The sequence below is a fragment of the Triticum urartu genome, chromosome 6, assembly GCF_003073215.2.
Source record: "Triticum urartu cultivar G1812 chromosome 6, Tu2.1, whole genome shotgun sequence".
Taxonomy (NCBI): Eukaryota; Viridiplantae; Streptophyta; class Magnoliopsida; order Poales; family Poaceae; genus Triticum; species Triticum urartu.
In genome coordinates, this window is record NC_053027.1 from 55,800,216 (window position 1) to 55,823,509 (window position 23,294).

The window sequence follows — 23,294 nt, forward strand, 5'->3', positions numbered from 1 at the left end:
TGATGTGTTAAGCTCTTTAAAGAATTTATCCTTGGAGAAGGACTCACAGCCGAACTATGTTCGGTTCGAGCTAGAAGCCGATGATGGGGAATTTCCCTTCCCACCCGCCACCCACGTCATAGCCACTGTCGATGACTTAACCGACAATGCTTGATTATGGCTTCGGAAGACATCCGACGGTATGGACAACGATGCCGACAAGGAGAAAGGCAAGCCGCATTCACTGGACGTGGACGGCCACTCTCTTCGTACGATGTGTACATGGTTGACACACCTAAAAAGCTAGCAACGATGACAAAGAAGATCCAGTCGTGAATAAACCTTCTCAGACACAATCCAAGAGTCGGCGCCCTAAACGCCGCTCTAAGCCACGCCGCTCAAAGATGGCAACACCGGCACTGGAGAAAATAGCACTACGGACTACGCCGAAAACAATGAAAACCCTATTGGAGTAGCATCCGAATAGGAAGAGCAAGGCAACGGGCAAGTTAACCCTGATAAACAGGCCACGCCCAGTGACCCGGATGGCGATAGTTATCGTCCACTCTCCGAGGATGAGGAGAGCCTAGGCATCAAGGATTTCATCGTGCCTGAGGCACCCCTCGAGCAGGAGCGCTTCAAGCGTTAGCTAATAGCTACGGCAAAAAGTCTGAAGAAAAGGTCGCAGCAACTTCAAGATGATGAAGACCTAGTCATTGACAGATGGACCGATGTCCTGGCAGCCGAAGAATACGGCCTCAAGCGCCAAGCAAAGAGTTACCCGAAGCATAGACTGCTACCTCAGTTCGATGAGGAGGCACCAGAGCCCATACCTCCCTCGCACAACGCGGAACGACCACCCCACGGTCGGGATAAAATGGCAATTCAGGCCGAACAACAGCCCGCCCCACCACCTCGTAAAAACAGAGAAAAAATAGCTCGGGACCATACATACGACCTTCGGCAGGACCTGGACAGTAGATCAGGACACACCAGATCAATCTACGGATCGCGAGGACGCTTCTCGACTCGGGATGACGGCTACCTATTCGGACGTGACAAACCTAGTCACTCCCGGGCCGACAACCGCAGCCGGACTTCATCGGAGGTGCGCCATGACGCGACCTGATATAGAGGCGCCGCACACCCTCTCTACTTCACAGATGAAGTACTGGATCACGAATTCCCCGAGGGGTTCAAGCCCGTCAATATTGAATCATACGACGGAACAACCGATCCCGCAGTGTGGATCGAAGATATTATTCTCCACATCCATATGGCCCGAGGAGATTATCTCCACGCCATCAAATACCTCCCACTAAAATTAAAAGGGCCAGCCAGACAGTGGCTAAATAGCCTGCCTGAAAATTCTATCGGTAGCTGGGCGGACTTGGAAGAGGCTTTTCTGGACAACTTCCAAGGTACTTATGGCCGGCCACCAGATGCCGATGACTTAAGTCATATAGTCCAACAACCCGGAGAATCAGCCAGAAAATTTTGGACTAGGTTCCTAACCAAAAAGAACTAGATCGTTGACTGTCCGGCTGCCAAAGCCCTAGCAACCTTCAAACACAACATTTGTGACGAATGGCTCGCCCGCCACCTCGGCCAGGAAAAGTCGAAATCCATGGCAGCCCTCACAGCACTCATGACCCGCTTTTGCGCGGGTGAGGACAGCTGGCTGGCTCGTAGAAAAAACACAGCCAGCGAGGCAGGCCACTCTGAGGCCAAGAATAGCACCGGCAAGCTTCGGTGCTATAGACACAAACACCGAAGCAATGGCAATAACACCGATGACACCACAGTCAACGCTGGATTCAGCGGCTCCAAGTCCGGGCAACAGAAGAAGCCCTACAGAAGGAACAGTGAGGGACCATCTAGCCTGACGCTACAACTCGATCGTCCATGCCAGATACATGGCACCCCAGACAAACAAGCCAATCATACCAACAGAGATTGTTGGGTCTTCAAATAGGCTGTCAAGTTAAATGCCGAGAACGAAGAAAAGGGATCACAAAGTGTGGACGAGGACAAAGAGCCCCGGCAGCCGAACACTGGGGGGCAGAAGAAATTTCCCCCTCAAGTCAAAACGGTGTACATGATATACGCTACACACATCCCCAAAAGGGAGCGCAAGCGAGCACTCAGGGATGTCTACGCGATAGACCAGTTGCCCCAAAATTTAATCCATGGTCGTCATTCCCGATCACCTTCGATCGTCGAGATCACCCAACTAGTATCCGCCATGGCGGTTCGGCCGCACTGGTCCTTGACCCAATCATCGACAGATTTCACCTAACACGTGTCCTAATGGATGGTGGTAGCAGCCTCAACCTGCTCCATCAGGATACAGTGCGGAAGATGGGCATTAATCCCTCACGAATCAAACCCACAAGGACTACCTTTAAAGGAGTCATACCAGGCGCGGAGGCCCGTTGTACGAGATCAGTCATGCTGGAGGTGGTCTTCGGTTCTTCGGACAACTTCCAAAGAGAGGAGTTAATCTTCGATATCGTCCCCTTCCATAGCGGCTACCACGCACTGCTCGACGAACCGCGTTTGCTAGATTCAACGCAGTGCCACACTATGCTTATCTCAAGCTCAAGATGCCCAGTCCATGCGGTGTCATAACAGTCAAAGGAAACACCGAACTCTCTCTCCGTACAGAGGAGCACACAGCTGCCCTAGCAGCAGAGGTACAGAGCGGCCTTCTCAAGAAGAACCGTAATCTGGCTGTCGAGCCCCTGGACATCACTAAGAAAGGCCGAACCACACTGCAAAAGGACGGTTCGACTCATCAAGAGTTCGATTAGCAATTCGGCCTCCGTCTCGGTCCCGATAAGGTAGCGGCATCCGCCCCACGCGTACATAATTACGCACTCAAAATCCCATGGGCATCGATGAAGGCACAGCTAGCTTGTAGTTCGGCTACACCAATCCCGAACCCACTGGTATCCTTACTATTCCTTTTTTCTTTCTTCCTTCTTTTTCCCTTCCAGGTATCTTTTATACAGGCCTCCCTCGACGGCCTGATTACCGGTCCTGTCAAAGGACAAGTACACCATATTGGCGCAGAGCACATGCATACAGGGGAAGCCGAAGAGGACAATCGAACGACTACTCTACCTACTTTTCAGTACCCAAATGCAGCTCTCCTCTGGCTCTGGCATATTAAATAGCTGGTTGCTTATCGCATTATTTGTACAAATGCGCTTTGACGCATTAATCCAACGATAATGGAAATAGTTTATGGCCCAAGTCAAGGGGCCCCAGATACTACCTCTGCTCTTTTTGTGTTTCCCGTTGCTATTACTTACTTATATTTTCGCACCCGTGCACTTTGGCACGCTTCATATTCGCCAGGGGCTTCCCATCACCCCATAATAGGGCAACAAAGTCCGAACACTCCTTCAAGATAAGTTCGGCACCCCGAATTTAGCATTATATGCATTGGCTCCGAATCAGGTCTTTGGTCAATAGTTGGGTTGCCCGGCTCTTGTGCTTGCTACCCTATGTTCCGCTACATTGGCTAGGGTAGTAAAGGGAGAACTACTGTGATTGTGCCTTGGCCTAAACCAGATGAGCACCTCAGTAGAGAAAGCCAAAAACTGACTGTCATGATGCGGCGAGAGCCGGTCAGCTGTTCGGAGATCTCAAATCGTTGGAGATTTTTTCTGCATTCTGCGAAGGATCGGTACTTCCCGATCAGACATTGACAGCACTCTGGTTTGTATACCAGGGGCTGCGCCTATGTTTTATTATAAAACTCCTATGGCTAAGTGAGGGCGTTTAAGCTGCATACTTTGATTTCCTGGTTCGTTGCGCTAAACAAATCCTTCAAGGACCATATAATTGGGTCATGATTGTTTAGATTCCATCCAGAACACCTCCGTACTACCTATGGGAGGGCAGAAGCCGACGATTGGCCAACCCTCAGATTTCACACAACATAGCCGCACAGGAGGAAACAACCAAAACATAATAAACATTATATTACAAATCAGATTTGTTCTCATCATACAAGGCAAAAAACAGATGCATTCATTCGAAAATAATGTGCTGCCCGCACTGCGCTGCTACAAGTCGAGATCCCTCCAGGACATCCGCAAAATATCGCTCGGGTGTTCGGTGCTCCTTGCCCTCCGGCGGCCCACTGGCCACCTCGACGGCGTCCATCTTCGCCCACCACATCTTGCAACGAGCAAAGGCCATGCGGGCACCTTCGATGCAGACTGATCGCTTGACAACGTCTAGCCGTGGACAAGCTTCCACCACCCGCTTCACGAGGCCAAAATAACTGCTAGGTATAGCTTCGGCTGGCCACAGCCGGATTATTAAATCCGTCATGGCCAGTTCGGCCACCTTGTGTAGCTCAACCAACTGTTTCAGCTGATCGGCAAAGGGCACTGGATGTTCTAGCACAGCATACTGCGACCAGAACAGCTTCTCCATGGAATCCCCTTCTCTGGCTTGATAGAACTCCGCAGCATCGGACACGCTGCGTGGCAAATCCGCAAAAGCCCCTGGGCAACTCTAAATCCGCATACTTGCTTTGCATGTTAAAAGCCTTACCCGCTGCAACCTTCTTGGCCTCCTGCATCTCCTGGAGAGTATCTCGGGCCTCATTCCATGTAGTCCCCGTGCTCTGGAGAGCCTTGGTAAGTTCGGTCTCTTGAAACGACGCCTCGCGCTCCAAGCCTTCGCACTTATTGACCGCTTCTTAGAGCTCCTGCTGGACCTCGCCAACCCGGGCCTTGAGCTTCTTATGGGCGGCTTGCTGCTGGACAGCCTTCCCCTCGACGACAAGGGCATTCTTTAGGGCCTCGACCTTGGTCGCTGCCCCTACACATATTATGCCATCCCGGTCAATACTTACTGCTTATTCTTTCCGAATACATAGCAAGTCATCACTCACCTTGCTTCTCCTGGAGCTGAATCTTCACCTCACCGAACTCGTTCTCGGCCCGCTCCAACCTCTCCTTCAGTTTAGAGACTTCGGCAGCATGCAAAGTCGTAGCCAACAGCGACGCCTGCTTATTTACAAATATCAAATTAGTATCCTACAAAGGGTTGATCCTCTATCTGGTGTTTCCGAACACCGGACAGTGTCTCAGGGGCTACTATCAGCACGGGGTGTTCTCTTTCTACGTGACTTACCTCGAAACCTGGCAAAAGGTTGTTGCAGGCCTCGTTTGGCCCGCTCTTGGCGGACTAAACCTTCTCGATCACCGTACCCATAAGGATACGGTGCTCGTCCACAATGGAGGCACCTCGTAGTGCCTCCATCAGGTTATCCGGCGCCCCTGGTTGGACAGGGGACATCGGTGGAATTGGTGCACGCCCCTCCTTTGAAGGAGGGCGCGCGCCGGATTCCGTGGCCGTATCGGTCCCCGGAATTGTACTCGACTAAGGGACGAACTGTACACGTCCCTCTTCACAAGTTTCCATGGGGATCTCCTCCCCCATGTGTCCGGCAGTGGAGGTCTCGCCTTGTGGCACCTCCTGGACGGCATCCTGGGCCCCTCCACGGCTTGGAACGGTCCTCCGGGACAACACTTTGGTGCCATACTTGGCCTCAGGGGAATAAGCGGGCGGCGGCGACATACTGGCCATTTCCGCGGATCCAACGAACCTCCAGATGAGGATCGCTGGATGCTCCTACGGGCCGGACTGCAATGGCACAATTAACCACGTCAAAACAATAAAAAGGAGGGGTCGGGTATACTTATGTTCGAAAGTCATAGTACTTATGATGCGACCCGAGGCTTAGTGCGGAGGCGTCGCTCCGACTGATCTCTCTCCCATGCAGTGTTGACCGCAGGGGCGCCCTTCCCCTTCTTGGGCGTTCTCGCCTCCAGATTCATGGAGGCCCCCCTCTTCTTCTCCTTAGGGGGAGGGTTCATCTCCACCTCGTCCTCCTCTTCCTCGTCGCCATCCTCAGGGATGGAGGAATGGGCTTCCTCGTCTTCGGACATCATGCCCTTGTGACGGGGGCCACTTTTGGCCCCCTTGGCCTTCTTCTCCGGCGCCTTATATGGCGCCGGCACCAGCATCTTCGCCAGATGCGGGATGACCGGTTCTTCAGGCAGCGGAGCCGGACATTGAATCCGCTTCGCCCTCTCCATCCAATCCTGAAAACGCAATGATAAACTCTGACATCATCCTCGAATTAATTGACTTGGGGAGACGTCAAAAATAACATACCTCGCTAGCGAGGTGTTTACAATCGTGACCATGGTCTGAACTCATGGCCGGCGGTTTCTCGTTTCCCTTAAAGAGCAACTTCCAGGCATCTTCGTGGGTGGTTTCGAAGAGCCTCACCAGGGTTTGATGCTTCTTCGGATTGAAATCCCACAGAGGGCGACTTCTGCACTGGCATGGGAGAATCCGGCGAACTAGCATCACCTGGATTACATCGACAAGCTTGAAGTCCTTGGCTATCATGCTCTGGACACGCATCCGCAACACTATCATCTCATCGGATGAACACTAGTTCGGACTCTTCTCGACCCAGGAGGTGAGTCGCATGGCAGCGCCGGACACTACCAAAAAAAGGCACATCCGTGACATTTTGGGCCAAACAAAATTTTTTTCTGTCATACATATGACACTTCTATGACGATAATTGTGACAAAACCCGGTATCATCATAGATGTGGTGGGCTCCTACTTCTATGTCAAAAAATCATGAAAGAAAATGGGCTTTTCTTCCTAGGCGGGCCGGAGATGCAGCTCCATGACATTCTTTGGGCCGTCCATGACGAAAAAAACCGTGGTAGAAGTGAGGGCGAGGAAAATTACGAGAAGTTCCCGGTTACGGTGGGAGGTCGGGGACCGAGCGATGCGCGTTTCTCTCATACGCATACGCGCGTGTGTGCGAGGCATTGGCTCTAACTGAACCCGAGCAAGGCGTTGGGCTCTAACCGAACCCGAGCGATTGCACTGTAGGCTATGCGTTACTGAACCCAAGCGATCGATCGATGGCTGTTAACTAAAGCCCGATCGAGCGATTCCTTCGCTACTACTGCTAACTAAAGTCGATCGATGCTACCTCTGGGATGAGCAGTGAACGTTGCGGGGGGTTTTTGGATGAACAGTGAGCGGTGGAGTTGCCTCTGGATGAACAGGACCCCGTGGTGTGGTGGAGGGCTGGATGAACAGTAGAAGGTGGAGGGGTGCCCGTGGAGGGGTGGATGAACAGGACCCCGTGGTGTGGAGGGCTGGATGAATAGTAGACGGTGGAGGGGTGCCCGTGGAGGGGTGGTTGAACAGTAGCCGGTGGAGTAGCGCGCGGTGGAGGCTGGATGAACAGGAGCCTGTGGAGGCTGGAGGAGGTCGACGGTAGTCCGTGGAGGCTGGAGGAGGTCGACAGTGGAGATGAACAGTATCCCGTGGAGTCCTATTTTGTGGTACGCCACACCCCTCCCGATGAGCAGGACCCCCGTTTCGACCATAGGAAGTCCGTTTCATCCGTTTTGCGGTACGCCACACCCCTCCCGATCAACATGACCCCCATTTCGACCGTAGGAAGTCCATTTCCTCCGTTTTGCGGTACGCCACACCCCTCCCGATCAACAGGACCCCCGTTTCGACTGTAGGAGGTCCGTTTCGTCCATTTTGCGGTACGCCAGCCCATCTCGATGAACAGGATCCCGTTTTGAACGTGGCTGGTCGAACACAAGGCTGTTTCCTCCGTTGTGCGGTACGCCAGGCCTCGTTTCCATCGTCTGTCCTGCCCAAGCCCTCCCGATGAACACGACCACGCATTGCGTTCCGACCCAGCCGGTTGGCTCCCACGCGTTCTGTTGCCTCCCGATGAACACGACGCATTCCGCTGCCTCCCCATGAACACGACGCATTCCGTTGCCTCCCTGTGAACACGACAACGACGCTGTTTCTTCGTTCCGACCCAGCCATGTACACGAGCCCTGGCCGTACATATGCGCGAGTAGGTGTTCGATACCCTGCCCGTATTTACACATACGTGGCCGTATTTTCTTTCTTGCACCCTGACCGCTGTACGTACGTGTACATGCTATGTGCGCGCCTCTACTACGACACATACGCTCCTCTACTACGACATGTGCGCGCCTCCACATCCACCAGTATATATGTACGTACACGTTCGCGACCAGAATGACAACGCTACATATGCTTCGACCAGGTGGGTCCCGACTATCAGGCACTTCCTTGCCTGCGAAGATGTAGCTGGTGGGTCCCAGCAGTCAGGGGGAGAATCATTTTTTTTGCCCGGACGCACTTCCTTATGTGCGAAGATGTAGCTGGTGGGTCCCAGCAGTCAGCGGGGAAACGTTTTTTTCGCGAAATACGGTGGCCCGTCCGGTGGGTCCCCGCTGTCAGGTAGAGGAATAATTATTTTGCACGTAATAAGGAGGCACTTCCTTGCTGCGGCCGTGGACCCAGCGGTCAGCCTCTCCACGTACAGTCCACGTCCGATGGAAGCCGTTCCTTGATCACGTTGACCACGCCGCGCCGAGAGCACCAGGGCGGTGGACGTCAACGAGGCCTAGGAAGGGGACGACGTGGAGCCGGGGAAGACGCGACAGTGGATGCCCACGCGTTGAGGAGTACGAGGGTTCACTGGTTCGCTGCGGTGTGAGGCTGCCGTCGCCGCAGAATAACAGGGGGTGTGGGTGAGTAGAGGGATGGCCTGGCCAGCGGTGGGAGTAGTAGGGGGCGGGGATGCCTCCGCCTCATCGCAGCCAGCCACGGGAGGCAGGAGCACGAGGCACGACCGGCACTGGTTTGGGCGGCTGGAGCAAGAAGACGAGAGGTTGAAGAAGCACTACGACCGTTGGATGGACATCGTACGGTCCCTGGAGCTAGAATCATGCATATTGACTAAGTTGACAAAGCCCTCCATCCCCGTCAACTTAGTAGGCCCACAAGTCACACTACTAGGAAAAGGGCTATAGATAGGATGACAACTAGTGGCGCACAGGGAAGTAGTGCTGGCCACTACTATATACTAATGGCGCACAGTTAGTGATACGCCATTAGTGTGGAAGACACTAATGGTGACCAGACAAAAGGTGCGCCACTAGTGATAATTTTTTTTTCATTTTACATATACTAATGGCGCATCCGACCGAAGTGCGCCATTACTAGTTCTAACTAGTAATGGCCTCCGGGACAAAGGAGGGCCCGTACTGAATTTTTTTATTCTTTTTTTTGCCAAAACAACTAATGGCGCACCGTGTCACAGTGCGCCATTACTAGTTTTAACTAGTAATTGCGCACTACTACGCGGGAGCCATTAGTATATATATATATATATATTTTTCACTACTACACGACTATCTTGGTTACAGTTATCTCGCGGGGCAGGTAGTCGACGGATTTTCTGGATGCGTAAGGTGCATGGATGACACAACGTATCGCCAGCTAGATAGAGATCCCGGGTCTTTGAAAACCGTGTTCATGGGACATCGACGTCCCCCTCGCCGCCGACGATCAACCGCACCCTCCCCGCTACACAAATTTGAACATATTTTTTAAAAAAATTATTACTATTTTTATAAAAAATATTACTGTTATGATTTAAACAAGTTTGAACATATTTAAACACAAATAAATATCAAACAACATTTTAAATGCATAAAAATAAAAATTGGGGAGCCTGGGAATCAACCAGGACCTCAGTGTGTGTGCTGCGTGCTGACCAGTCGGGCTAGTGGGCGTCTCCTCTTGTAGATTGGGTTAGGTGGAATATAACCTGAGGGCTCGAACTGTAATAAAAAAACATTCTAATGGCGCACCGCTGCTGGGTACGCCATTAGTAAGTCCCCCCCCACTCCACCTATTCCCCTCCCTCCCTTCCTCCCCACTCGACCTAATTTGCCCCCTCCGCCCCAACCGTACGCCGCCGCCGCGCCTGCACGCCCCTCCGTCCCCTCCGTCCCCTGTCGCGCCGCCCCGACCCCCGCCCCCGCGCCCCCACCAGCAGCTCCCCCGCCGCCGCCCCCGCCCCCGCGCCCCCCACCACTGCAGCTCCCCGCGCCGCCCCCCGCCCCCACCACTGTAGCTCCCCCGCGCCCCGAGCCGGAGGAGGAGGACCAGGAGGAGGACGAGGAGGAGGAGGAGACGACGACCGCCAGCTCAGCCAGGCCACGCGACGCCGCCGTCCGCGCGCTGCTCTGCCCTACCTCAGCTCAGCCAGGCCGGCGCCGTGTACTCCCTCGACTGCAGGTGAGCCCCTCCCCTCCACTTCCTTCTTCTTCTTCTTCCTCTTGGCCTCAACCTCTGCTTTGAGTCTCGACCATTGTGCAGGGCCCATCCATCTCCGCCGAGCTCACCACACCGCGCGAGCTCAACGACCGCTGTGCAGGGCACCACCACACAGGTGACTGTCAGGTACAGTTACAGAAAATGGCTTGTAAATAGGGTTAGGGTTTGGGAGTGGAGATCGTGGCCATGGCTTGTAAGTTGTTGTTGATTCTCAAGTAAATTTTTCTGTTAGGTACAGTTACAGAAAAATTCACACAAAAAGGTTGTGTCATGCATCACAGGATTTGTAGGAGTTCTCGGAGCCACAAAAATAACTTTAGAACCCAGAGAGGCCTCAGACCAGCATCATAGGCAATAAGATCAGGCAACATCTGTTCTTATTAGTTTAATAGAAGAGAGAGGGATGGAAAAATAGACAAGAAAGCAGAATATAGCCAAGACAAGTAGCATCTATTCTTAAGCAGAGTATAAGGATAGCATAGAAGAAATAGACAGGGTAGCACCCAACTGAACATCTGCTTCTGCAGAACACTGCACTCCACTTACACATGGTGTTTTTCTGCAAATAGGACACCACACCCACAAGCACTTGGGCTAGTATCATTAGTAGTGCTGCTGTAAGTATATATAACAGCAGTAACCTGAAACAACAAGTATAAGTAGCTATTACCCAAAGGTCAGCCAGACCAATGGGAATAGACAGAATTAAGTAACCAACTCCAGGAACTAGAGTAGCATATTCAGTTAACTGAATCCAAACACCCTTTTTATCCTTCAGTTTATGCTGTACTATAGTCAAGAGGATCTGATTGTCTGTAGTTCTCATCTCACAGCCATTCTGATTGTCTATAGTCAAGAGGAGCTGCAGGATGACGATGGGCATCAGGCTGAGGATGACCTAGCGCTGGTGGTGGCTGACCAAGGGTAAGAGATGGTGGTGGCTGACCAAGGGCAAGAGATGGTGGTGGGTGACCATGGGCAAGAGATGGAGGTGGCTGAGGATGACCTAGCGATGGTCATGCCTGAAGGTGGCCTCGCGATGGTGGTGGTGCCTGACAATGACCACACACCGGTGGTGGCTCCGGCGATCCCACAGCTGGGCGACATGACCACGCCAATTGAGGTAGAAGACTACATTCCACTGCCTCCACCGCCTCGCTGCTCTTGGCGCATCAAGCTGAGGAAGGAGAAGGAGAAGAACAATGCATGAGAACTGAACTTTGTCAGGTATGTCAGATCTCCAAAATGATATATATATATATATATATTTAGTTACCTACTAATATGCTTAGTTTCCTATAGGTTAGGCCTTCCTCGTTCAAGTTGGCTCTAATATACTAACTTAGAGCTTATATGCTTAGTTTCCTATAGGTTAGCTCCAAAATAACTTATGTTAGCACAAAATGATCAAGTTTACATAATAAGCTTATAGTCTTTTTCTTATTCTTCTTCTTTTCCAAAATGACATAGGTTAGCTTCATTTTACCTAAGTTGGCTCTAATATACTAACTTAGAGCTTATATGCTTAGTTTCCTATAGGTTAGCTCCAAAATAACTTATGTTAGCACAAAATGATCAAGTTTACATAATAAGCTTATAGTCTTCTTCTTCTTCTTCTTTTCCAAAATTCTTCTTATTCTTCTTCTAGTGTTCTTCTTCTTCTAGTATTTTTCTAGTCTTCTTCTTTTTCTTCTTCTAACTTCTTGTTTATCATTTTGCATATTTGATTTAATTCACGGAAGCTTGCATGGATGGACTGCTTCTTTTTCATTTGTGTTTTTATTTTGTATCAATGTGAAACTTTTGTGAATTGATGGATAACGGTGTTGGATGAACAATGTGAAACTTTTGTAATATGTAACGATGGAACTATGTGTTGGCTATGTATGTATATATGATGGAACTTGTGTGTTGGCTATGATTGTTATATGGATGCTTGTTGTATATATATGTGTGTTGGATATCTCATAGGTGAAATAGTGACCTGAGATTAAGAGAAAAAAATTAAAAAAATTGTTACTAATGGCGCACTACCATGTGGTGCGCCATTAGTATAGCAGACACTAGTGGCGCACTGTGAGCAAAACTAATGGCGCACTGCCTGGTGCGCCATTAGTATACCAGATACTAATGGCGCACCAGTGGTGCGCCATTAGTAAAAATTACTAGTGGCGTGCTACTAATGGCGCACCGGTGATGCGCCATTAGTAGGAAAAACCGTTGCGTCATTAGTAGGCAAAACCGGTGCGCCATTAGTAGGCCTTTTCCTAGTAGTGTCAGGTTGCCACTATACTGGGTCCCAGCTAACCAGGGGGAGTATTCATTTTTTTTGTGCCGTAATAAGGAAGCACTTTCCTTGCGTGCGAAGATATAGCTGGGTGGTCGAGCTGTCAGCGGCCGGTAATGTTTTTTAGCGAAATACAGAGGCCTTTCGGTGGGTTCCCTGATGTCAAGGTTGGAGGAATCATTATTTTGTGTGTAATAAGGAAGCATTTCCTTGCGTGCGGGCCGGGACCCAACTGTCGCCTCTCCACGTATAGTCCACTTCAGATGCATGTCGGTCATGACCATGTTGACCAGGCCGCGCCGAGAGCACCAGGGGCGGTGGACAACGGCGAGGCCTAGGAAGGGAACGACACAGAGCCAGGGAAGACTCGGTAGTTTTTTCCCACACGGAGAGGAGTACGACTGTACGAGGGTTTACTGGTTCGTCTGCCGTCGCCGGAGAATAACAGCAGTGTGGTGAGTAGAGGGGATGCTAGGGCCAGCGATGGGAGTTACGTGGGGCGGTGAGGCCTGCGCGGCAGCAGAGCCGGCCGCAGGGACGAGGGAGCAGGCAGTCCCGCCGGCGCTTGTTTGAGCGGCTGGAGCAGGAAGAGCAGAGATTGAAGAAGCACGACGGCCGTTGGATGGCCATCCAATAGTCACTGCTTGTGCGTCAACCTTTTTTAGGAAAGCCTCAAATCTATGGAAAACAACATACATCCCATCTGCCATTATTTCTAATAATTTACAACCCATTTGCTAATTATTAAGGTTTTTTTGGAGCCCATATTCTTTTTGTTAGCATTACAGCCCATATTGTGGCACACGGTTAAAAAATTATACGAAATTTTGCATATTTCGGTGCAGTCCGAACTGTTTTTAATCCCGAATTTGACTCACATTCAAACTGTTTTAAAAATAAATGTATATCTCCATGCATAAAAATTAATGTAATTTAAAATCTCGAAATGAAAAAAAGATATTTGAAACTAATTGCCGGTTTGATGTGTTTTAAAAATGTACAACCCATTTCTCATAACTGATGGGCCATTTTCTCGGCCAGCTGAATGAAAGCTCTCCTCGTCTTTAAAGATTTGCAGCCCAACAGGCCTAACAAAGCGACTTACTTGGCAAATCACAAAAAAACTGGGCTGTGGCCGTGGACCCAGCTGTCAGCCTCTCCACGTACAGTACTCTTCCGATGGAATGTCATTGACCACATTGACCACACCGCGCTGAGAGAACCAAGGCGATGGACGACAGCGAGGCCTAGGAAGGGGACGACGCGGAGCCGGGGAAGACGCGACAGTGGATGCCCACGCGGAGAGGAGTATGAGGGTTCACTGGTTTGGCTGCGGTGTGAGGCTGCCATCGCCGCAGGGCATGGCTAGCGGTGGGAGTAGTAGGGGGTGATGAGGCCTCAACGGCAGCACAGCTGGCCACTGGAGGCAGGAGCAGGCGGTCTCCCCGGGACTAGTTTAGGCGGCTGGTGCAAGAAGAGCAGTGATTGAAGAAGCAGCAGGACCGTTCGATTCAAATCCAATGGTTACTGTTGATAGAATCGTTTGTTGACTAAGTTGACAAGCCCTGCGTACGCGTCAACTTAGTAGGCCCACAGGTCAGCCTCCCAACCGGTGCGCCCCAGATGTCAATGGGAGGAATCTTTTTTTCGCGTAATAAGGAGGCAGTTGATTGCGTGCGGCCAGGCCAGCGGAGGGAGTAGGGTGGGCCGGGGAAACCTGCGCGGCATCACAGTGGGCCACAAGAGGAGGGAGCAGGCAGTCCCGCCGGTGCTAGTTTAGGCGGCTGGATCAGGCAGATCAGAGATTGAAGAAGCACGTCGGCCGTTGGATGGACATCCAACAGTCACTGCTGCTAGAATCGTGTGTTCACTGACAAAGCCTTGCGTAAACAAGTCAGCCTCGAAATCTGTGGCATGTACAGCCCATTTGCTATTATTTTTATAATTTTTACTCATTTTCAAATTCATATGGAATTTATTGCAGCCCGTTTCCATTTTTAGAATTGCTGGCCATTTTCTGGTCAGTACCAGGGTCAAAAAATTAACTAAATATGTGGGAAATTTTGAAAATTCGCAAATTTTTGCTGGGGAACGAAATATTCTTAATCCAAAAATTAATAGCCATACTAAAACAAATTTAAAAATAAATTAGTACTATGTCATGTTAAATCCAATGAAATACGTATAAGATATCAGTGAAGAACAAAAACAAAAAAAGAAACTTATATCCCATTTGCTATAATTTTTTTTGGAATTTTCAACCCCTTTTGATATTACTTTTAACAGAAATTGACCATACTCTTAAGCCAGGCCGGAATGCATCCCTCCTCGTCTTGAAAGATTTGCAGCCGAGTAATTCGGAGAAAACAAATAGGCCTACCTTGGGTATTCTTCAAAAAGAAATACTTGGCTACCTATTTTCCCAAAGAACTGGTGCATGAGCATTTAGCTTTATTTATTTTCTTATTATGTTTAGGGGACCATGAGCATGTACCTCGGCCGGATTCATGTGAGAGCCTCCCTTCCAGTTAATTATGGGCTTCTCTATTGGGCCTTCATCAGTGGACTGCATGTTATCAACAAGTGGAAAATGTGTTCCGTACGAAAAATAGTATGCGCTACGTATGGTACGGGGCACTAAAGGATTGAACCATGCAACGGCTTCCAAAACATTGTGTTTGTTGTTCTAACAACACATTTATTCAACCAACACACGAAATATACTATTGATTGTACATTGAAAACAGCAGCAGCAGCAACCAGGGCTGGGGTGCAACAGAAGCAGTAAGCAGGCCAGAAGAGTGAAGACGCAGCTCTCTCTTCCAAACCAAACATCAGCCATCATCACAAAAGGGCTACCAAAAAAGAACAAGTGTATGCATCAAACTAAATAAAGATCCTACTACACCAAGTGTACGCATCTAACTAACTGGCTCAGTTAGACGTTACTATTTATTATATTGTGGAGATTGGCTGACGGCTTGAACCAGATGGGTGCCTGACGGGGGAAACTCTAGCCAGCGGGTTGAAGTCTGATACTTGCGACCCTCTCTCCTACTTTGGGCTGTAGAGCGTGGCGGCACATATCAGGGTATGGTGCATGCACAGACGCAAGGTACGCTATGTACACACAGTTTTGCCTGATGAACGAAACCACGCTGCCATCATGATCCTTGCCGTCGGTTATCTCCTGGTTAATCAGATAATTCAGTCCGACAAACAGAGAGCGTGTACCAAGGCTACTTACCAGCCTCCAGTCAAAAATTCCTGAAGGCCCAGAGAAGCTGGGATCCTGGTCAATGACCTTGCAGTGACTGTGATTGTATTCCGTGAAACAACTCGTCCGATACGTCCGAACGATCATCAATCTTCCGCCGTCGTCTGATCGAGCCAGGAACCACCTGCAACTTCCATGCCGCTTTTCTTTGAAAGGTTCTGGGATTGGGAAGGGTAGGAACACCAGGCGGCCTACAACATCATATCAAGTTGGAGTTAAATAAAAAAGGGCTCTTAATTTAGTCAATCTTAAGAATAGCATGTTATGAGCATGAATATTTTTTCAGCAAATGTTGGCAGTAATATAAGAAAGCCATCATGATATCATAGGAAAGTAACATACTGTTGTAACAACTGTTTGTAGCGATGACTGGAGTAGGCCAGCAATACGTCCAGCCATAGAAGGAGTCGACAGTGTAAATGAAGCCCTTGTGTTCAATGGCATCAGAGAACCATGGAGGATGTATGATCCTGCGATGGACGTGCAGATTTATCCACTTACCGCAGTGACCTGTCAGATAGGCGAGACCACGGTTGAAGAACGCAATTAGCCTGAAGTCTTTATAATTCACAGATCTTGTGGGCACTTGGAAGATTACAACCTTGAGCAAATCAAACTTGGTATCATGTTGGTAACTATAAGGTTCCGAGTATTCTGGGCCACGGTGCCAAAGCAGTGCAGTGTTAATCAAATGAAGGGGGATCAATCGCCAGGTGTAGACCTCCATGAGCATCCAGCTGCCGTGACCGTTTACGAGCACCATCAAAGACGTGTTCATGCCGACCCAGTACATACCGTTAATTTAGTTGAGGCTGACGGGGATCAGATCACAATCAAGGGGGTTGATGCTCGCCACCCTACGATTGTTATGCAGCGTGACACGCCGTTTCTGAAGATCAGGCGGCATCAGCAAGCAAGGAGCTGGCTTAAAAATCTCCGGCCTGAGGGCTTTGAGTAAATGGTACAGCCCCGACAAGCACGCAGCGAGCAGCATGGTACTGAGATTTTCCACACGCGAAACAATGATCTTGATTACCTCTCTAGGGAGCGAATTCAAGCCACTCTTTCGGCGGACGCTGCTCGGTTCTGCCATTGTTAGTGCTTGGGTTTCGGATGAGGGGTGGACGCGCCTTAGCAGGGATGGAAGATTGGACGAGATTATGTGTGGACAAAGATGGAGAAGCGAATATGTGCTGTGGGAAGTGGACAGGTGATGATGACTACAGCATGCCGCTTGACTTACGAGACACATACCAGCAGCATAAGGTCATGTCGATGCCAGACAACTTGCTTGAGTGATCACAGTACTGGTACTCCCTACAGTGTTATGCCCTAACTTGCTTGAGTAGAGTAGTAGAGTAGGACTCTGCTCTACTGCTAGCACCGGAGGAGTAGTATATTCTAATCTAAAATAGTTACAAACTTCAATGCCTGAGCGTGGAACGACTACGAACCGTGCTCAAAGACCGTGTCTACGTGGTGTTTGGACATGGGCGACAACCTCAACGCCAACGGTGCTGCTCCCATTGCACCTTATGTGTTTCTTTCCTTCCTGTTTGAAATCCTGGTAGATTTCATGTTTCTACTCTGTATCCTACTAGTATGCTAGTCCACATGATTAGTTTCCTCTCTGTTATAGCTGTCATGATTTATTTTGTGCTTATTCGGATTAAATCTCGTAGTAACTTGCTCATATATTCTACTGGTGCAATGTCCCCTACAGCCACTCCCGTTTCATGGACGGCCTGGTCGATGCCTCCAAGGAGCCCTTCGTCCACTGCTACGAGTGCCTGATGCCGTTTTGTGGCTCGCCGGAGGACATGGTGCATCACCTCATGGATGCGTGCAGCGGTCACTGCTGGCCCTTGGCAGAGAACATCAAGTACGAGACGTGCTACCCGTTCACCATGCCGGAGTCGCTGGAGGATCACCGCCGCCTGCTAGTCTCAAAGGAGGACGGCAGCGCCTTCCTCTTGATCGTGGGCACCGGCGAGGCCCGCACAGGCCGCCGCCCCATCTCTGTAATGTGCGTCAAGGGCGACGCCGCTGACACTGACACGAGGCCTATGTACGAGTGTGTGGTCAGTGTTACTACCCCTCTGGGTCGCGTGGGCAGCAACACCGGCCTCATCGAACGGACTTGGACTCTGGGAGTTGGGACTATCCCACCAATGTGGACTTGGAAAACCCATGGCATCCTTTACCCGCCGACGCGGTACACGGGGACTACAAGGAGGTTCACCTGGACATACGCATTATCAAGTTAAATGTTGATCATTAGTCTTCGCTCAATGTAATCTGCTGTCTAAGCATGTGGAGACTTCCATGCAGGATCTTGCTCTATTGGAGTATCGCGCATGAATAAAAGTGTATCAGCTTATGGTTTAGTCTAGAATCTTCCCTTGTGTTCAATGGCATCAGAGAACCATGGAGGATGTATGATCCTGCGATGGACGTGCAGATTTATCCACTTACCGGAGTGACCTGTCAGATAGACGAGACCGCGGTTGAAGAACGCAATTAGCCTGAAGTCTTTATAATTCGCAGATCTTGTGGGCACTTGGAAGATTACAACCTTGAGCAAATCAAACTTGGTATCATGTTGGTTACTATAAGGTTCCGAGTATTCTGGGCCATGGTGCCAAAGCAGTGCAGTGTTAATCAAATGAAGGGGGATCAATCGCCGGGTGTAGACCTCCATGAGCATCCAGCTGCCGCGACCGTCGACGAGCACCATCGAAGACATGTTCATGCCGACCCAGTACATACCGTTAATGTAGTTGAGGCTGACGGGGATCAGATCACAGTCAATAGGGTTGATGCTCGCCACCCTACGATCGTTATGCAGCGTGACACGCCGTTTCTGAAGATCAGGCGGCATCAGCAAGCAAGGAGCTGGCTTAAAAAGCTCCGACCTAAGGGCTTTCAGTAAACGGTACAGCCCCGATGATCACGCAACGAGCGGCATGGTACTGAGATTTTCCACACGCGAAACAATGATCTTGATTACCTCTCTAGGGAGCGAATTCAAGCCACTCTTTCGGCGAACGCTGCTCGGTTCTGCCATTGTTAGTGCTTGGGTTTCGGATGAGGGGGGGACGCGCCTTAGCGGGGATGGAAGATTGGACGAGATTATGTGCGGACAAAGATGGAGAAGCGAATATGTGCTGCGGGAAGTGGACAGGTGATGATGACTACAGCACGCCGCTTGACTTACGAGACACATACCAGCAGCATAGGGTCATGTCGATGCCAGACAACTTGCTTGAGTGATCACAGTACTGGTACTCCCTACAGTGTTATGCCCTAACTTTCTTGAGTAGAGTAGTAGAGTAGGACTCTGCTCTACTACTAGCACCGGAGGTGTAGTATATTCTAATCTAAAATAGTTACAAACTTCAATGCCTGAGTGTGGAACGACTACGAACCGTGCTCAAAGACCGTGTCTACGTGGTGTTTGGACATGGGTGACAACCTCAACGCCAACGGTGCTGCTCCCATTGCACCGTATGTGTTTCTGTCCTTCCTGTTTGAAATCGTGGTAGATTTCATGTTTCTACTCTGTATCCTACTAGTATGCTAGTCCACATGATCAGTTTCCTCTCTGTTATAGCCGTCATGATTTATTTTGTGCTTATTCGGATTAAATCTCGTAGTAACTTGCTCATATATTCAACTGGCGCAATGTCCCCTACAGCCACTCCCCTTTCATGGACGGCCTGGTCGATGCCTCCAAGGAGCCCTTCGTCCACTGCTATGAGTGCCTAATGCCGTTTTGTGGCTTGCCGGAGGACATGGTGCATCACCTCATGGATGCGTGCAGCGGTCACTGCTGGCCCTTGGCGGAGAACATCAAGTACGAGACGTGCTACCCGTTCACCATGCCGGAGTCGCTGGAGGATCACCACCGCCTGCTAGTCTCAGAGGAGGACGACATCGTCTTCCTCTTGATCGTGGGCACCGGCGAGGCCCGCACAGGCCGCCGCCCCATCTCTGTAATGTGCGTCAAGGGCGACGCCACTGACACTGACACGAGGCCTATGTACGGGTGCGTGGTCAGTGTTACTACCCCTCTGGGTCGCTTGGGCAGCGACACCGGCCTCATCGAACGGACTTGGACTCTGGGGAGCTGGGACTATCCCACCAATGTGGACTTGGAAAACCCATGGCATCCTTTACCCGCCGATGCGGTGCACGGGGACTCCAGGGAGGTTCACCTGGACATACGCATTATCAAGTTAAATGTTGATCATTAGTCTTCGCTCAATGTAATCCGCTGTCTAAGCATGTGGAGACTTCCATGCAGGATCTTGCTCTATTGGAGTATCGCGCATGAATAAAAGTGTATCAGTTTATGGTTTAGTCTAGAATCTTCCATGTATGAATTTTTACTACAGTACTGGTGAAAGACTTACGATGAACCATTTCTTACATCTCCTCTGCCCGCTTGCAAGTCATCCTGATTTAATCCCTCCGTCTAGGCGTATAAGGGCATGGTTAATATTACTTAATAGTATAGCCAACTGTTGACTATAAGAAAGTGCCATGTCATCTGTAGCCAACATGTATAACAATCGATACTCAAAAACTAATTCTTAAAGATCATTTCTTGCAAAGCACAATAAGTGTTATTTCTTCACAAGTTTTGGATGCAGGTTGAACAGTTGAACGCTTTTTTTTGCAAAAGATACCTTTTTATCTATTTCACCCGGATGTTTGTGATCTCTAGAGATGAAATAATATCTGAAGAAACCTATCGATACCCATTACACATGAGATGACCCCCACATCCTTTATCAAAATAAACAACTCCCCGATTAATGCATTTCACTCTTCGGTGCAACGCATGGGCACCTTACTACTATAGATTAGTACGACCAAAAATTGAACTAACATTATATATAGTACGATAAATGCTGATGCGTGTCACCTAAAATTATATCATTCAAAACTATGTCCAAATACGAATCCAATGATATAGTTTTTGTTGACATGCACTAACATTTTGTCAGTTAAATCTTCAGTCAAATTCAATGGGGGACTAATAAACCATGACTGATGTAGTACAAGTGTAGAGGGCGGCGCTGCACGGGAGTCTCACCTCTCACCCCGCTCGTGGCGCGGCAGTAAAGTCATCATATCACAAAACCCAACCACTATGAGTAATAAGTGGCCTGCTAAAATAAATGGACAAGCAACCATCACATCCCTCCATCTTTTTTGCATTTCATCTCTCTGCATTTACTTTCTCCCGTTCATCTTGCACACTCGATCCCTAGCTACTACTCCTAGGGCCAGTTCTATTGGCGGTTCCCCAACTTTTCCCAGAAAACTAGTCACAGTGGAGAGTAACAATAAGGCGCCTCACTCATTTATTTGGGCTTCTAAACTACTACTCCGTCCTGGTTTATTCCTCACCATTGTAATTTGTGCTAAATTTTGACCAAAGATTTAACTGGTTTATTCCTCACCATTGTAGTCCCTCCGTCTAGGTGTGTAAGTCATCTTATGAAAACCAAATAATCCCAAAACACTTAGGCGCGGTGCATTAACTTCTACCTCATTTCTTGTTTCTTGACATATCAACCAATAACAGATAAAGAGTGTGCATGCTTTTAATGACTTGAGATATCAAACACGACATGCAGTGGTTAGTTCATTGCATGCAATACTATTAATTAGCAAATAAACATTAACATTTCTCGTTTTCTCCTCCTCCTTGGTCACGGTGCACAACCTAAGATGACTTACTCACCTAGACGGATGGAGTAGTGCATGTTACATGCACTAACATTTCATTAGTTAAATTTATGATCAAAATTTGACACAGATTACAATGGGGACCAATAAACCAGGACGGAGGTAGTAGTTATGGGATTACTAATCTAGAAGCCTAAAAGAACTGGCCCCTAGTACTCCTACTAGTAATAGTACTCAAGTTGGAATTCCAATTGCACAGCACAACTTGTTAGGCAAAAAATTCGATACAGGGAGTAGGAAGCGGTTTGGGAATTTCCATGCCTTTCCAACCAGTGAGATACTCCGTACAAAGTACGACAGAGAAGGAAGCTAAAAGTAAACAATCAAACGAGCATTTTTGCATTTGTTTTGCATTGAATTGTTTCACAAGCTTGACTAGTGTTGTTTTTCTACTTTTACAAAAACGGCATCGTAATGTTAAAATGTGCATTTGCACGTACATAAGTAATAGTAGTACTCCCTCCATCTAGGTGTATAAGTATTCCCTCCTTCTTGGTCACGGCGCACAACCAAAGATGACTTATTGACCTAGACGGAGGGAGTAGCACAGTCTGCAAGCATCTATTGAGAGAGACGTGTAGTGCGATAGTATATAGTAAAGTTTGTGCTATATGCACGTACTTGCAAAATGCGTACGAATACACAAGGTTTCCAAACTTTCCCTTTTACATACTTAATTAAGGACGCTAAAAATTCCTGAACGTTCGGGATTTATCATTTGCGTCCTAAAACTAATGAGATCGCCTTACGAAACAAAAATTATACTCCTCCTAAAAGCCACAACGCTCGTAGGAGTGCCCTCGGCGTGCCACAAGTGCCTTGGTGCGCGGCCGTTTCCCCGCGCACCGACACAACGCCTCTTCCTCAGCCTCGCAACTCGCGAATTTCTAATTGGCGGCTTGCCGGCGGGCGAGTGCTATCTCACCGGTGTGGTGATCAGGTGCCAACAGGTACTCCTCCTCGCTGGAAACGTGCACCCGGCCCACGTACCGCCAAGCGTAGATGAGGCGCTTGGGCCCGACTGCACTCAGGGCGTCGGCATGGGCGTCCTCCACCACCCTCACGGCCCTCGCACGAGCCTTTCGCCAAAGAGCCAAATGCCTAACTCTCTCGAACGAGACATAGGCCTCCCAGGCAGCTTGTTCCACGGTGCGCTTCTCTTCCTCGGCTTTCTTCTCCGCCTCTATTTTGGCGCGCTCTGCTGGAGGCAAAGCCTCCCACAAGGCGACATCCATTTCTTTCCAAAGCTCCTCAAGGCTGGGGGGCTCGGCGGGCGGCGCAGCGTTATCCTCGTAGCGGGGAGCCGACTTGTCCTTCGGCGCGCGTGCTGGCGTGATTGGGAACACCGACGCGTCCACCTCGACGCGTCACAGCAAGGAGTGGAACACCAACGCGTCCTCCTCGACTAGTGGCGGCGGGGAAAGGAATGACGATGCGTCACGTAGCGGTGAGGAGCGGAACACCGACGCGTCTCCTCGACTAGTGGCGGCGAGAAACGGAACAGCGACGCGTCGCGTAGCGGCGAGGAGCGGAACACCGATGCGTCCTCCTCGACTAGTGGCGGCGAGGAACGGAACGGTGATGCGTGACCGTCCGCGCGGTGCAGCGAGGGGCTCCTAGGGCTTGGGAGGGGCGATGCCATGGTGGTCGACATGAGAGGGAGGGGGAGGAGATCACTACACCACAGCACTATATCCCCAACAGCCAGGTTGGTCGGAAATACTACTTTCGGCGATAGACAGTC